Source organism: Alosa alosa, chromosome 19 (assembly GCF_017589495.1).
Source record: "Alosa alosa isolate M-15738 ecotype Scorff River chromosome 19, AALO_Geno_1.1, whole genome shotgun sequence".
Taxonomy (NCBI): domain Eukaryota; kingdom Metazoa; phylum Chordata; class Actinopteri; order Clupeiformes; family Clupeidae; genus Alosa; species Alosa alosa.
In genome coordinates, this window is record NC_063207.1 from 30,331,907 (window position 1) to 30,348,786 (window position 16,880).

A 16,880-nucleotide genomic window follows, 5' to 3' on the forward strand; every position below is an offset into this window, starting at 1 on the left:
AGGGTTCTGTATATATCTAGTTTGTCATTCGTTTTTATTTCTTCCTTCCATAATTTAGTATAATGCTGATTTGTGTTGTCAATTTCTTTCAGTATAGATTTTGTCATGTGACTTAGGCTGTTTATGTTATTTTTGTTTGCAATTTGGAATAAGGGGTCACACTTCTGGGTAAGGGACTTGTGCTTGAAAGCCTTATGGTGGTATGTGCCACAGCATTGCTTTTTTGCCAGATGTAACCAAAATTTGGAGGCCCTTTTGTCGATGTCGATAAGTAAAGGGAACCTCCCCAATTCAGAGCGGCAGGCCAAGTTGGATGATGTTCTATGTACACCCAAGACATCTTTACAGATTTGTAGGTGCAGTAACTCAGTTGGGCCCTTATCCCACTTTTTATAATCAAGCCTGCATAGGTCCCCAAATCTCACTGCCATACAGAGCAATAGGCTTGATAATGGAGTCCATAATCTTGAGCCAGAAGTTAGTTGGTGGATTGAATTTATTAAACTGTTTTTTAATTTAAACCTTCCTGATTATGTTATTGTAAGTCCTAAATAGTTATAATGTGATACTTGCTTTATGGCAGTTTCCAAACATTTCCAATTTTAAAATTGGTTTCTTTTCCTGATTTCTTTTGAAAAAACATTATTTTTGTTTTGTCAGTATTAATAGGTAATGCCCAATTTTTGCTATATGTTTCGAGAATATCAAGGCTTTCTTGTAGACCTGCTTTTGATGGTGAAAGTAAGACCATGTCATCTGCAAAGAGAAGGCATTTAATATTTGTGCTGTCAAGTAAAAGTCCAGGAGATGTTGATTTGTTGATTGCTACAGCTAGCTCATTGATGAAAATATTGGACTTAGGCTGCAACCTTGCCTAACTCCTCTACCCTGCTTAAAGAACTCTGTTCTGGTGTTATTCATTTTAATACAACATGTATTTTCTTGGTATATGTCTTTTATTATAGAGTAGACATTGCCTTTTATACCACTCTCAATCATTTTTAGTAGCATGCCCTCGTGCCAGATGGAATCAAAGGCCTTTTTAAAATCAACAAAGCATGCATAGATCTTTCCTTTACTTGTTTTTTGTACATACTGTTTAGTAAGTGAGTGGAGGGTATAGATGTGGTCGGTGGTTCTAAATTCAGGAAGGAAGCCTATCTGACTTTTGCATAAAATGTTCTTATTATCCAAGAAGGTAAGTATTCTTGTTTTCAGTATATTACAGAAAATGTTACCAAGAATACTCGTGACACAGATCCCACGATAGTTATTTGGGTTCATTTTATCACCATTTTTGTATACAGGGGTTATCAATCCTTGGTTCCATACCCTAGGATAATATCCTGTTCTCATAACCAGGTTGAACAGTTTAAGGATTGCTTCTCTTGTCAGTGGAGTACTATGCTTGAGCATTTCTGAGGAGATTATATCAATCCCACAAGCTTTACCATTTTTCAGTGATTTAATTTTTTCATTTAGATCTGATAGTTTGATTGGGCTGTCTAGATCATTTTGGTATGAAACCGTTTGTTCCATTTTCTTTAGTTTTTTAAGTATTTCTTTTTGGGCTTGGTGTTGTGAATTTTCTTTAAAACTATAGAGCTCTTCGAAATGATTTTTCCAAATGTTTCCATTTGTTATAGATAGTGAGTCCTTTTTTTTTTAGGTGTCTATTTGACGATGATATCGTTCATCGGCACAACCCTATAACTAATAGTGATAAAAGTCTAAATACAAATGCACAAATAAAATAAAATAAAATAAAATAATAATGATGAAAAATGAAATAATAATACATACTTATTTATACATACTGTGCAGAGCTGGATTTTGAACAGATCAAGGCTAGCATTTCTCTAATCTGGCTCTGTTGGTCCAATGGCTTTGTATGTTTTGCTGCCACTGTTGCATAGCTCTCTTGTGTAGTTTGAGTGGCAGCATGGTTTTCCTGGTGCTGAGCCGTTGATGCAGATGCATGGCTGTCTTGTATCAGATGGTTTTGTTGACTGCTATGGTAGGATGGTGGAGATTCAGCAGTGCTGCTTTTCTGATGGGGTGTCTGTCTTCTGCCATTGCGATCTAGGGCTGTGTCATTTAATGCTTTTGCCAGTATTCGTATCCCTTTGTTGTTCAGGTGGATGTGGTCATACATGTGTTGTAGGTGAATGTCAGGATGATTGACCAAATGAATTTGTGGGACAGGGCTGCAAAGCATTTGAAGATCCTTGTTGATCTGTTAAATTAATTGCAGGGGCTTGTCGAGCCTAGGGAGCAGGAATGACACGATTATTTTGGCCGATGGTGCAATCGTGGCTGCTTTCTTTGCTGCCTTACTTAGGACCATTCCTATGTCTTTTTTTCCTGATGTGAGGTCATTAGTGCCCGTATGAATGATGATGTGTGTGGCATCTTTCAGTCTCTTATCATCTAGTATCTCTAGTGCACTTGTTGTTGTTGGTTATCGCTTTTTTCTTAGGAAACAGACGGTTCATGTTTATGAATTTTCCATTAGAGTCACTCAGAAGGATAATTTCTGGATTATTCTCATCGTGTAGGGGTCTCATTTGATGTGGAGTCTGCATATTTGGCCTAATTGTTTTTCCAGTATTTTCATATATGGCTTTTTTCACAGTGGATGTCCTGTTGTCCTGGGATGGTGTTTTAGAGTTCTCTTCCTGTGGACGTTGCACGGTGCTGATGTTAGTGGTGGCTGGAGCTGGAGTGGGAGAGGAGGCTGGTACAGGAACATTGTCTTCAGGTTTTGCTGGACTGTTCCTCTGTTCTTCCCTTAATATTAGAAGGTCCCTCTGGAGCTCTTCGATTTGTCGGAGGGGCTCATCACTGAGGCAACGGATCTCAGTCCGCATAGCCTGACTGGTCTCTCTCAGGTCCCTCTGTAGCTCCTCGACTTGTCTGAAGTGCTTGTCACGGAGGCAACGAATCACTGTTTACAGGGTCAGATAGTTCTCCTTAATGTCCCTCTGGAGCTCCCCCACCTGTTGGAGGTGCTCAACTTTGAGGCGACGCATCTCCATCTGCAAAGACAGGTTATTCTCCTCCAGCTCCTTCACTACACTCCTTAGTCCTTGGATTTCCTTTTTCTGATTGTTGAATAGGATGTTTAGTTCCTCGCCATTCAGGTTAGTCTCTCTGAAGTCGACAAACTCTCTCTCCAGAGTGGACAATCCATTCCTTAAAGATGTTCTATTTTTTGAGATGGGTGAGGAGAGAGGGTTGATGTTTGTCTTTTGGTCATCCTGGCAAGATTTTGTACAAGGTTTCACCTTTGTTTCATTGTTGAATAAATTGACAAGTGAGTTGAAACTTTTGAAAGTGTTCTAGGCTGGTCTCAGAGCCTTGAACCATGACAGTCCCATTGTGATAAATATTAAAAGTGAGTTTGCCATTATTGGTGTTGTCATCATCATCAACTGATATTTGTCTTCCTCTGCTGATGCCACACTTTTTTATATATTTTTGTATGTGTGGCACAGAGCAGTATGCCAAGCTCATGTACTTTTTGTAAAGAAAACAAGATCACATTTCACCTTTACTCCTGCAGTGACTTTGTAGTCTGCAGTAAGTGTCTCTGGCATCTCCATTAACTTTTTAAGTTTATATTCTTTCCTTTCCTTTATGGATTTCATATTTTCTGTAAATTTAAATTTCAAGAATGTTTGTAGTAGATTGTTTTTTTCATCTTTGTTGATTGATAGTAAAAGTATGTTGGCACTTCAAAGTATAGCAGTTCCACTGGTTAAACATCCAAAGACGAGTTTACAGGTTCATTCTCATTAAAAAATGAAATGGAATGAAAAAAAAAATATATATCTTTAAAAAAATAAAAATGTTTCTTCTTCTTAATGGGTATTTCTTGCTTTTTTTTACTGTTTGATCTTAGCAATTCTTCAGTTTGCCTAAGTTATTAGCTCGAAGGCAGTTGATTGATTCTTCTTTGAACAATACAATGCAATGTGTTGCTATGGAGACAGCAGATGCTAGTGTAGCAGTTACAGTTGCACTAGTAGAAAAATCATCTAATTCTTATAATTTCCGAATTTACTTTCTTGTTTGCAGTTCTGTTCTGTCCCTGGGTGTTCTCATACAGTTATCCGCCTTTTACTTCTTTGATTTCTTATTTTTTTCCAAAAGAAAGTCAAAGTTTTTGCACTGTTTTTCAGGACCTTGGTTGTTTTGCTACTGCTGTAGAACCTCGGAACTTTCAGTCTCTCTCTCCCACTCTCTCACTCTCTCACTCTCTCACTCTCTCACTCTCTTTTCACTTCCTCACCCCTTCTTCAAACATTTCTCTTTTTCTCTCCATCTTTCTATCTCTCTTTCACATTTTTACACAATCCCTCCAAACACACGGTCACCATCCATCCACACATTTAGCCCTGCCAGGCCAATTAGGGGGAAGACACAGGAGAAGGACAACACTCTGCAGACGTACTCACCCCACTTGTCCCCATTAAACAAGCTGAGAGAGATAGAGACATTTCCACCCACTAGGGTTGCCAACTTTCTGATATGAAAATAAGGAACGGGGTTCTATAATACACTTCAGTACACCGGCATCCACTTCAGTTAGGGGTATTGAAATTATGTATGTATTATTGCACTAAATAGTGTGTGAGCCATTATTTACTAAAATGCGCATATAATATACTACATTCTATGCACAATCTAGTAAAATGAGATCATAATTGAGTAAAATGAGTGCACAATTTGGTCAAATGAACGCACATTCTCACAATATATTTAAAAAAATGTCTTGCCTACATTATAGCCACTAGCCTACTCATTTTCTATCTGGTGCAAAACAAGAATCATTTCGATGCAAAAACACTTGATAAAGAAATAACTGTTTGTAGCCTATTATACTCAAACCAAATAACTGAACTAGCGGATATGCTGTCATAGAAAAAAATATATTGAACATCACAAGCAGCTCCAAAAGCACTGTAAAACTCATGACAAGACATGTCATCTCACGCTATGCTATCAGCGTAATATATACGTGACTCGCAGTGGCTCAAACAAAAAGTGCATTCTCTGTTGGGATAGTGATGACAGACAGACAAACTGAGAGGGATAAATGACAGCAGCAAAGTTTCCCTTTATTTCATACAAATCGTCTATTTTTCGTTCATAGTCTAACTTATAATACTGATCTGTCATGGATTTGCACGAGTTGATTCTCAATAATACGGAACAAAATGCGTTCCATATCAGTTCAATACGGAACACATCTTTTTCCCTGCAAATACGGGACGATTCCGTATTTTACGGAACGGTTGGCAACCCTACCACCCACGCCAGCGAGCAGCTCAGCCAACGGGTGATGACAAGCGCACACACACACACACACACAGTCTCAGCTGTGGGCACTACAAGGGATTATACTCAGGTTACCATAACCACAAACACCTAAGGTGGATGGCCAGATCACCCATTCCAATAGAAAAAGCTAAATGTGGAGCAGATTTGGCCTAATCTGGTCTAGACCATATGGGGGTGTTTAACTTCCTATGCACTTATTAGTTCAGTATGACAACAATTGTATTCAGAGTGCCTTACAGCACAGGTAAGGCTAAAATACCATATACTCAGAATGAGTGCAGTCTGAAAATCAAACCCATGGTCTTGGCGTCATCAGCACCTTGTCTCACAGTTACACACATTATCTAGGCCACTATATAGCCTCAGCCAGGCTCAGTACAATTGTCTGATTAAATGTTACTTAAACTCTTGTGCATTTTTCCTTGCCCCTGTTGCTCTTGGGTGCTCCTTGTTGGTGCCCCCCACCCAATCCCAATCCTCCCCCACCTTTTTTATGCAGCCCTTGCCACTTAATCTACTAAACCCCTCTTCTACTGCACTTTTTACCCCCTCACAACTATATGCATGTGACAATAAACTTCCTTGTATCCTTGTATGTGCTTGCACACACACACACACACACACCTGCTTAATTAATACATACTTTACTTAATAGTGATCATCAGCACAAGAGTCCATCCAACAGATTTCGGAAATGAAAAAAAGTCTGTTTGCCAAGTCTACAACATACAGGGCCTGGTAATAAATCAGTTTAATATAGGGATGGTGGTGATAGTGATAGTGGTTTATGTGTGTGTGTGTGTGTGTGTGTGTGTGTGTGTGTGTTTGCACATAAAAATAGGTTTTGGTGTGGTGAAGGTTTGAGGGGTGATGTCATGGTTACAGTAGGCCAGAAGTCTGACTCCAGCGAGAGGAGAGGGGGATTCCCAGGTCAGGGGATCTAGTCTTAGACAGAAACACACACACACACACACACACACACACACACACACACACACACGGGATCTGTGTGTATTTTCTGTATTTGCTTATGATCCCAGACAGAAACACACACCGTGCGCACACGCACACACGGGATCTGTGTATTTATTTATTATCCCAGACAGCAACACACAGGAAAAAACAAGGTCAGTTTTCCTCTGATCCCAGATGGTTGCCTAGTAGCCACAATTCTTCCACAAGGTTCTGGTCAAAAGTCACTCGGATGGCATTCACTGCACAGGGTGGCAAAACATCATTACAGAGAAACGCTAACAAATGAAGGCCACAAAAAGACTAAAACCGCAGCTAGACACTATAAAACAAATCCTTCTACCATCCATCCTGCACACACACACACACACGGGCACAGGCACAAGCACACGCTAATAAATCGAAATGAATTAAATTCATTCTTTATGCCGACTTGCTGCAGCTGGGTCCAGCTGGCCAGCAAGATGTCAGCACGAGCGCCGGTCGTCCCGGATACAGTGGACATTATTACATCACTGCTGCTAGCGTGGGCTGGGCTCTACGTCGGTCCACCATGATTCAGCGACGCTATTTTGGGAGTCCATTGAGTTATTTAAGAGAAGAAACAGCCACCCACTGGCCACCCCCACCCTGTCTCTCCCTTCAACATCACTGCTGCTCTGTAAGGATAGAAGGCATGAAATCACTCAGGACAGGACAGGCTAGATCCCCCACCCCACACACACACACGCATTTTTATTGTGCGTTCGGCAAGCCAGGCTTACTCCTTTAAACAGCTCCAAGGCCAAGTTACTTTGCATATGTTCGAAGGGTTGGAACAAGGCGGTCATGTAGAAGTCAGGGCCCAAAACTTCTCTCTAGGGGGCAATGTCAATAGTATTGCTAACCAACTCCCCACCCCACCCTCACACACAGCTGGATGCTTCCGGAGGATCATGTTCTCCTAAGCATACAACACTGCAAAGAACATTCAAAAGAAACTGTATGGTTGTTTCACATAACCCTCACAAAAACAGACTACACGCATAACATGTACACTTCCTCTAATTAGAAAGCAGTGTATGCACAGGCTAAAGTTGGACTTGGACTTTTCCTTCTGTCCTCTTATTGAGAGATATTTGCCTGAAAGATCCAAACACATTTCACAGACTGCAGAACATCAAGACCCAGCACCCACTCATCTCTTCACACATCCACTCTGTTCTTCCAGAACTGCCTCTGGGCCATCTGGACCTCATCCTCTGCATCCATCACTCACCAGGGACGTGACAGACAGAGTGTGTGTGTGTGTGTGTGTGTGTGTGTGTGTGTGTGTGTGTGCGCGCGCGCATGCGTGCATGTCTGCAACGCTTACATAAAGATCTGTGCAGATCCGTGCACACCTCACATGATAAACATCTGTCAGGCACTTTAGCAGGATGAGGATCCCTCAGCAAATACATGAGAAATGGGAGTAGCATGCATGTGTGCAGTGGCTGCATGTTTGCATGGCCACTGTAAGGCTTGCCCAATACCACTGTTAGCAATTATGTCTCCAGTGTTCTTAGTGTTATGGTCACGGGTCCTTGGTAAACTATCCCCCGCTACTATAATGTCAACTTGGAACAGCAATGTTACATCTGAATAACCATGACACACAGAGGTGCAAAGAGCACAGCTTCAGCTTTGGTTTGGGCAGTGCCCTAGTGGTGGAGAATGTTGTGTGTGCCCATCTGTTTTATGAAGTGCCCATTATGATGGCTCCCTTGGGTTGAGTTTACAACCGTGAAGGGTGTGTGTGAAATCCTGTGTCAGCTTATGCCAGACGAGTGTGACTGAGTGGGATATCAGATGAAGTCCCCCACATGGAGTCAGACACAATCATTTCTGAACCATGCACTCTAATTAGATATGATAAGACCGATACCATACAAAAATATATGAATATATATATAATTTTCATAATAAATCTGAAGTCCTTTTTGCATACACAATAGTTTGGGGTTCTGACTGCTTGCCCAACAAACATTCAAATATGCACAACTTTAGCTCTCCCTCTCTTCTCCTCTAGTTTGTGCAGCACCTTACGTGAGCAACTCGTGCAGTTCGGCCAGTCTACCGCACCACGCAAGGCCCAACCAGCGGACAGCTGCTGCCACAACCCGCTCATGTTCTCACCCCTGACAGCTGTGGACGATGGGGCTCACAGGGAGCTTTCCTTTACACACACACACACACACACACACACCGAGTAACAAGCTCGGTGAGAGGACCGACGCTGCTCTATTAGCCCCTTAACACCTCCTTAACACCCATTGTAGCATGCACAAAAGGGGCAGTAGCTGATGAAATTAGAGAGGTGTCTGTCTTGACAAATTCATTCTGGACAGAAGAGGGCCTCTGTTGTTTTCATGGTGATTACACTGTTTGGCCAGTTACAGAAGCCAAGGATGTTACAAGGTCATTGGGCACTCATTTCAAAATGGGACCCAATTTCAAAATGGAGTTTGTGGGTTTTAAGGGGGGTGTGTGGAGGTGGCATGTTTACATCAGATGTTGTAGAGATGTACAAAGCTCATCAGAAGCTTACCTGTCAAGTCAAGTTTATTTATATAGCACATTTCAAACACGGGGATCATTCAATGTGCTTTACATAAAAAAGCAAAAAGTAATACTAAATAAAAGCATAAAGGGGCAATAGTTAAAATAGTTTTAAAAGTAAAGTACATAATAATTAAAAAGAAAACATAAAAGACAAGGTAGAATAATTAAAAGACAGATTCAGAATTTGTAACTCAGCGATAACAGGGAGTACATTTGATCAATTATCAGAGGGCATCTGAGAACAGTTTGGTCTTAAGTCTAGATTTTAAAACTGTCTACAGTTGGGGCCCTTTTTGATGTCATCTGAAAGTCGGTTCCAGAGCTGAATCACATTGCGACTAAAAGCTGCTTCACCATGTTTAGTTTTAACAGCGGGTTTTACTAACAAGTTTTGCTCCCGAGACCTGAGAGGTCTGGAAGGTGTGTACTAATGAAGCAGGTCTGATAGGTAATTAGTTCCCGTTCCATTTAGTCATTTATAAACAAGCAGTAGTGTTTTAAAGTCAATTCTTTAACTTATTGAAAGCCAGTGCAGGGACTTAACTAAAAGAACTGACCAGACTACTCCAATAGTTTTCGTGAGAACCCTAGCTGCTGCATTTTGTATCACCTGAACTTGTTTGATAATCTTTTCAGGAAGGCTTGTGAAAGGCCCGTTGCAGTAATCAACCCTGCTGGAGATAAATACATGAATGAGTTTTTCTAAGTCATGTTTTGACATCACACCTCTAAGTTTGACAATGTCTGAGGTGGTAAAAAGCTGATTTAGTTATTCCTTTCTTAACTGCACAGAAAAGGCAGCACATGTAGCACTGATCTTTAAAGTAAAGTGATCATCTGAAATGGTCTTCCACAAGAAAGCATTTTCATTCAGACATAAATTGGGTGTGAACCTGGTGAACCCATTCTAGTGCTGGGCCACAGCTCCCAGCCACATGTGGTGCAGTATCAGCGTATGTCTTATAACCAGCAAGCCCATTAGAGGGTTCATATTATGGCTGCTGATCTTCATCTTTTTCAAGCCACAAACCAGAGCACTCTATGTCCACTATGTAAACTATGTGTTGTGATACCAATCAGGGCCATTTGCATACACATACTTGGCTCACATTGTCAGCAATGATTTTGCATACACAAAAATCATGCTTTGTATACTAGTCACCAAAAAAATAAATAAAACAGACTAAGTGCAGATGTGCACACAGCACAAGCATCTGCGGCAAGAACAACATGCATTAGAGAACCAAAAAAAAGGAAAAACACGGCCTGAATGTGTAAAACCCAATGAAGAACCAACAAAGTCTGACATACCAACAGTGGAGACTATCTCAACAACAAGCTGCATGCTTCTGGGCTTCCACTGCATCCCAATGGCATGCCAAGGCCGATAAAAGCCTGCAATTTCCAATTTAATCCGGAGAGCAGTCAATTAGCCACATGCTAATCCACAGGCCTGCGAGTAAAACTGATAATTACTCTGATTGGACACTCGTAATGATTAGCCGTCTGTTTGTGCCAAAATCAGCAGATGCCATTATGTGTGTGTGTGTGTGTGTGTGTTGGACTGTAAAAGTGTTAAGATTACTGCTTTACATGTCTGCTGCTGTTGCGCAAAACAGACTCCTTGGCAACAGTCTTTATTACTACTCCCACAGACAGACACCATACAACCCCCCCCCCAATCAAATATTACAAAGTTCAACAGAACTGCAACACAATCAACAATGCAGACTGAAGGGAACCTTTACCCTCCTCCGTGCACAGGTGACGTGAAGAAGAAAATAGGGAGGGTGGGCAGCTAAAATGGAGAAATTGCAAGTTCAGACACTTGATAAAGCAGATTTCATTGAAACTAATAACCCAACTACCTCAACTGACTTCCACAGCCAAGGATACCAAGTACACTATGAAAGTTAATATCCAATAAATACATTCTTTCAGACGTTCTGAAGTAGTACAGAAGGAGAGATTAAAACACATTAAAATATACTTAATCATTAATTGAGGGTTCACATGATTACAAAGCAAGCAAGCAAAAAAAGACCATTAAGTGCATGAAGTCCCATGCATAGCTGTGGTCTCTCCAGCAGACAGGCTCTGCCAGGGTCCACTGTGCCCGCCTAGTAGCCCAACATGTACGTGCTTGTGCATTCTGCCCACAAGCAGCAAAGCTGGAAAGTAGCTGGCTTGCATACTTACTGGAAAGCCATCAGCAATTTGCCTTCATGTCTGAAACAGGTCAAGGCAGGTCCCCCTTCTCTCTCTCGCTCTCTTTCTCTCTTTTATGGGCCCCACCTGCCAGATTACAATTCCGGAGCTGCTGCTGTGGCTACTGCTGCAGCTGGGTGAGTTTCAGCTCAGTTTAAAGCCTCTCATAGGCTACACACACACACACACACACACACACACACACACACAAACAGAAACAGAGGCAGAAACTAACAGCAAAACGCATTCACTTCTCCATTCCCAAACAAACACAGACCGCAACACAAGAGGAATCATTCCCTGAACTTCATATTAGCCGACAGTCCATGAGGAAGTTCCCATTATGCTTTAAAATGTAGGCAGCCAAAATATGTAGCCTGTGCTGCACAGCACTTTCAACCACATGTAAAACATTATGACGTTTTATATAGCCTACTGCCATCATCAGCATCAATAATGCAACATGATCTCTTATGATCACGTTGAACTTGGTCAATGTGAAAGGTCAAAGTGAACAATAACAGAATGTAGGCTATATTCAAGCCTGATTATGAGGACAGAAGTCTCAAGCGGCAAGAATCCCCAGAGTAGAATTTATTTATTTATCTGCGGATAAAACATTGCGACAAAAGTAACGCCACGATGCGAACATTGCATAGTCACTAGCATACACTACACTTTGCGCATCGGTATGTCTGCCAGGTTGATACTGTTACGTACATGGAGGGGTGAAACAACTCGCCTCCTGCGGGGAGCTGTACAGCGAACATGCAATTACAGCAGTCTATTTTTCGAAGAAAACGAACGACGGGGCCTAGCCAAGATTTGGGAGAAGAGAAGAAAAAAAAAATCACCTAGGCTATAATACATGACGCCGTCGACTTCTGAGAACTCTTAGCGGGGAGCAGACATTGTTCTCCAGGAAAACGTCTTTTCCTGTCCACTAAGCAACACGAATGTCCCAAGGAGAGAGAGGGGGGCTACCTCACCGGTAGCTCAACGGAAAATGCAGACAACGTCTAGGCTACATTACGCAAAGTTCTGAATGCTGTGTGATTAGTTAAACGGGTTAACTAAACAAGTCGTATAAAAGTTGTATCATTGTTTAACTGGCTGCTGAGACAGAGGTTGCTGCTGACGTAGGACAGCTTCAAAATGCCTTAACCGAGGAATGCGTGTTGAGCTAGGCAACTCATCCAGAATCTATCACGAACGACTAAAAACCTTGGTTGCTTACCTTCAAATCCCATCCAAAAATGGCTAATGCGAGTTGGACGTTGAAAATAACGATTTAAATAGCACCACAAACACTTGCTCCTTTAATTCGCCGCAGTCCGGTGTTTCGATGAGTCTTCCTTTCGGCTGCGGCAGAAACAGGGAGGGGGAGGAGGGAGGAAAGTTGCCGCAGTTCGGGCACTACTGTCTGGCCGTGTAGACCTACGACTCTAGGAGTTAACAGACTCTGGTGGTGTTCCTTTAACATTTTCCATCCAGCTTCGAACAATCACATGGACTTACCTTAAAGTGGCATTTCACCCAATAATGCTCGCCCCACGTTGTTCTTGTCACTGCGGAGAATCAGGGAAGAGTTGGAAAACACGTCCTATTTCGCGTTAGTTAGGCTAAACGATAAAGTACTCAAAATACTTTCTGGAACAACTTTTGGTCGGTTCTCACTTTCTCCCCCTCCCGGCACCGTAAGATCAAACCATCACATTCCATGAAGTTCCAAACAATGAAAAAGGTGGGTTTTCCAGCGCACCCGAGGACCCACCCCTTAACGACTACGCTACATCTGACCGCTAAAAGAACGCCCTTCCCATTGCGATCCCGCCTTTCGAGCGAAGAACCGGCAAGGAATACGTTTGCAGAATGCGCTACCGAGTGCATGGGAGAAAAAAAGAGAAGTAGCCTATGGCCTAGCTAGGCCTCTGCTATTACTGAGGCACTCCAGAAGTCCCACTAGAACTTTAAAAGAGATGTCTGCAGGGTTTCACTCAAACTGACTTCAGAGGCTGAAGGCCTTTTAAACATTTTAATTTTAAACATTCTTCACATGTTATATTTTCCTACAGTTAACAATGGCCTGTGCCTTTATGGACCTATTCTGTAAAATATAAGGTCTAATGTAACTGACTTTAAGTGCTCTAATTCTGTCTCCTTTTGTTTTGATGTGGTGTTCACAAGCATGACCCTTGGTCTGGTTGAAAGCTGGAGCAGTTTCTTTATTTTTTCTTCTGTGTACAACTGTGTGTGTTAGTCTACTTCACTCACTGTCAATAACCTAGAACATAGTAGCATAGTTAGGCTACTTAAGCCTTTTTCAAACATGCACTGGATTGTTGACATGATGACATGGGACAACAAGGAGGCGAACGTTCTGCCCCTCAACCCTCACCCTGAACAATTGCACTACCCTATCCATAGTATTGTTATTTAAAAACGTACATACTGTAATTACACAGCCATAGCCAGGGACGGATCATGGCTTGTGCCAAGTGTGCACTTGCACAGGGGCCCTCAGCCAATGGGGGCCCTCGGATTAAAAAAAAATTGACATGAATTTAGGCTAGATTATGCCCGGTGCTTCTGTCTGTTAATTTGCGGCACAACTGAATGGTGTTATGGAACAGCGGACCAAAAGAAAAATAAACGAAATGTTTTCCTGATCAATAAATACTTCTTAATTCATAAAATATAGAGGTATAACATTAGGTGGAAGTGGTAGGCTATGAGTGCTCATTTAATGTGTATGCGTGTTTGCGAAAGTGAAACTGACCCACTCGTGGGTAGGTGAATGAAGTGGATTCCTGCAATGTTCATGAAAACAGCTTAGCGATTGGATAGCCTAATAAATCGCGACTTGTTGTAGGCTTATATCGTAGCAAATAGCCTATGGCGATGTCGATGAGAGATAGGCCTACACTTATTTCACTCGTCTCGCTGGAGTGAGCGCATAATGTGGGCTGTTGCGCAAAGAAATTAATTATGGACATGATCTGCATCTCCATTTACCAAACGCTATAGTTTTGCTAACATCTCCACTGTTAAGGTGAAATATGTCTCCATGCAAGGTAGTGTCAAGCAGCAGTGAAGTGAAAACCTTATCATGCAGGTAGCCAATGTTCACGTCACCTGAGTCAGACAGAAAACGGGTCCTGCTTGCTCTGTTAAAGTTTGTATGCCCCTTCCAAACTGCGTTAAAAGGGTATATTTAACAGCCAGAATTTCGAAATGTTCCAGGGGGAGACACCCCCGAACCCCCCGTAATATGATCAGCACCACCTCTCACAAAATACTATCAACGTCCCTGCTACCGGTCCGTCAGATATGACAACTGTGTCCGGTCCGACATAATGACATAATGTACTACATTTTCATTGTCTGCAATTGTGCACCAGCCTGCACAGCGACAGCAAAGCAGGGCTCGAATTACGTGGGAGCCAGAGGGAGCCGAGCTCCCATAGAGTGAGGACTGGCTCCCATGAAAGCAACAAAGTCAAAGACCTGAGGGGGTCTCTCATATCTGAAGATGTCTGGCATTGTAATTGGATCTTAAACAACCGCTCATTATCCATCCCTGTGCGATCTCTTACCATTAAAGACGTTAAATTAAAATATAGGCTACTACGGGACGTAGACCTACACTACGCTCTTGAACGCAGCATGATACTTCACCACCACACCACTAGACTATATGAGCAAACCGTATCGATTTGACAGCACTCGCAAATCTGAAGAAGTCACCCTGCTTTGATGTGAGTGTTTTGTCTATTTGCATAGGCGTTCATTGGGCTAGCCTTCGTGGTTTGGTACGTGCTGAAAAGTCCTGTTTGCTGTTGAACTTGCGCTTCACCTATTCTATGTTGATTGACAAAGCCATAAATTATGGCCCATAATGCAGCCTACAATGATTGTGTTGTCCGATGATCTAGCTATCCTCTGCCATTCAGAGCTCCGGAAAGTTCCCAGCTATTCTGAAACACCTGTTAGCAATCTCTGATGTCGGAATATTCAATGGCTACCCGACAATATCTCAAAATTGGTCGTCTATTATTTTCCACGGTTCAACACATTAGCCTACTAGAACATAGTTTGGCTGGCTTTATTCATTTCTGCCAGTTACTGCTTTTTCCCCTGTGTATAAGTTACAATACATGCATTATTGTGTTTGACACTGAGGATAGCCTATCTGAGACGGTGGTCTGGTTTAAATGAGTTACGTTGTGAAATTGAGAATGGCACAGACTAAATAGTTTAGTCTATTTCTTTGTATTGTGAAATTGAAATGAGATATGGACTATTACAATCAATAATATGTTGAAATTAATTAAAAGTAATCAATTTCTATGAAAAATCTATGTCTGTTGCGTGTGTCAAGGTAAAGCCAGGCCTAGTGTAAAATATACTGTACTGCGCCAAAGCCACTAGCCTAGGCTATTTCATTGTATCGCCTTGTTAGGCTATGCGCGGGGTGTGCCAACTTTTTATGAGATAGAGAGATCCCCTTAAAGACAAAAAGATAATTCGAGCCCTGCAGCAAAGAGAGAAGCGCTGGCTGCACGCGCACGTCACTTGCACGCGCATGCGCAAACGCGCCCGCGCACGTCGCGGTCAGGGGGAGGGGGGGCCTTTTTTGATATTGTGCACAGGGGCCCATATTTGTTTAATCCGTCCCTGGCCATAGCCATAATCTACTGTTACATATTCTACACATACACTTTGTACTACTCTTAAAATGTTACTGTTACTACACTGCACATATCTGTCTATACGGTTCATAGGCCTATTGAATATCCATATTTATTCAGTTTTTATGTATATATTACTGTTAATAAACTGCATACAATTAGGAACAAAACTATTCATACCCCTGGCAAATATTGATTTAATGTTGATTTTCTCTTGACCAATATGTTTGTTCTGGCTGAAAATGATACTACCACATGGCTAAAGGTTGTAAGACAATGTGGTCGAAACATGGAATCAAAATCATTTTCCTCCTTTTTTCACATTTTTTATGAAAAATGGCATGTCCAAAAATATTTATACCCTTTTTAAATAATCAATGGAGACATCTTTATTTGCATTCACAGCTGCTCTCAAAATGGTTCTGGTGATCTGATGGTACCACAATGGCCAGATTGATGGCAAAGAATCATTCCTGCCTCAAAACCTGGATTGCTGCTAAAAAGGTGCGGTCTAGAATCATTGTGGAGAGACATGGAGATGCTTGGTACAGGTATTATAAGAACCATTTTTTTAAAAAATGGTGTGTACTTAAAAAGGGTATGAATAATTTTGGACATACCATTTTTCATAAAAATGTTAAAAAAGATGAAAACACTTTTTTTGATTCCATGTTTCTCCCACGTTGTCTTACAACCTATGGCTTGTGGACGTGTCATTTTCAGTCAGAACAAATATATTGGTCAAGCGAAAATCAACATTAAATCAATATTTGCCAGGGTAAATGAATGAATCATTTTGTTCCTAACTGTATCTATATTATTTGTACTACTCTTTACTACTCTTACTGCTATTTCACTGCATACTACACTATACTACACTGTCTCACTAATTCACAGATGGGATAAATGCAGAGACCAAATTCCTTATATACGCAAGTATATTTGGCCTATAAACCTGATTTTTCCATTACATCTGTACATATCCATATCTATTCTGCTCTTATAAGGCTACTGCTATACATTGCACATATTTAGATTTAATTTATATTACTGTAAACCATACCACTTTCCTAATTGTAT

The 16,880-nt window shown here is 41.5% G+C and overlaps 1 protein-coding gene across 3 annotated transcripts in view; it reads right to left on the bottom strand.

The window, feature by feature from the left end:
• luzp1 (leucine zipper protein 1) overlaps positions 1-13,054 on the bottom strand; it is a 51,664-nt gene extending 38,610 nt beyond the window's left edge. Inside the window, exon 1 of one of the 3 annotated variants that reach the window (XM_048227466.1) lies at positions 12,628-13,054. The gene's annotated coding sequence lies outside the window, so the exon portion shown is untranslated. Of the gene's footprint in view, positions 1-11,100; positions 11,259-12,346; positions 12,521-12,627 lie in introns of those variants that run through there. The other 2 variants (XM_048227467.1, XM_048227468.1) reach the window with 2 other exon arrangements.
• Positions 13,055-16,880: the final 3,826 nt, after the last annotated feature.